This window comes from Penaeus monodon, chromosome 15 (assembly GCF_015228065.2).
Source record: "Penaeus monodon isolate SGIC_2016 chromosome 15, NSTDA_Pmon_1, whole genome shotgun sequence".
Lineage (NCBI taxonomy): Eukaryota > Metazoa > Arthropoda > Malacostraca > Decapoda > Penaeidae > Penaeus > Penaeus monodon.
Window position 1 is genome coordinate 2,398,779 of NC_051400.1, and position 638 is coordinate 2,399,416.

Consider the following 638-nt stretch of genomic DNA (forward strand, 5'->3'; position numbering starts at 1 on the left):
CCCTCAATTACTCAACATTTTCTATTTTTTCCTTGTGTGTCATTTCTGTCATGTTCCTTCTCTCCCTCCTTCCTTCCTACCTTGTCTGCCTTACTTGAAAAGTTTCTTTCCTTCACATATTCGTGGGATTTTCGACCGTTTTCCTCTCATTCATTTATCTTTTGGCTCACTATATTCATTTTTTTCCTTCCTTCCTTTCTTCTCTTTTTCTTTCTCCCTTTTTCCTTCACCCATACTCTTTCTGGCTCAATTTCGGCATTCTCTTCATATTTCCTTTCTCCCCTTCTTCTACCTCACTTTCTGGCTCCCTTCTTCTTTTCATCCTTCCTTCATATTGCTCACTACGCATTATCTTCCTCCTCCCTTTCACCCCCTTCTGCCTCAATTCCTGGCTCCCTTCCCTCCCTCCTTCCTCCATCCATTCTCCTTCTGACTCACTGGACGACCCTGCCTCGCCACTTCCCTCTGTGGCTCGTATCCCTCCGATTTGAGGCTCCTGTCATTCCACGCTTCCCTTGCGAACGGGATCTTCCTCATTACTCTGTCGCTCTGGCTCATTCCTCCTCCAAGTCCATCAAAGAGGTTTATTTCCTTGCTCTCTTCTGCTGGCTGGCTCGAAGGGCGCTTTGTATTCTAGC

At 46.2% G+C, this 638-nt stretch overlaps 1 protein-coding gene across 1 annotated transcript in view; it reads right to left on the bottom strand.

Moving 5' to 3' along the window:
• Positions 1-638, bottom strand: part of LOC119582090 (protein argonaute-2-like) — a 38,101-nt gene that overhangs the window by 36,949 nt on the left and 514 nt on the right. The gene's annotated exons all lie outside the window — the stretch shown is intronic.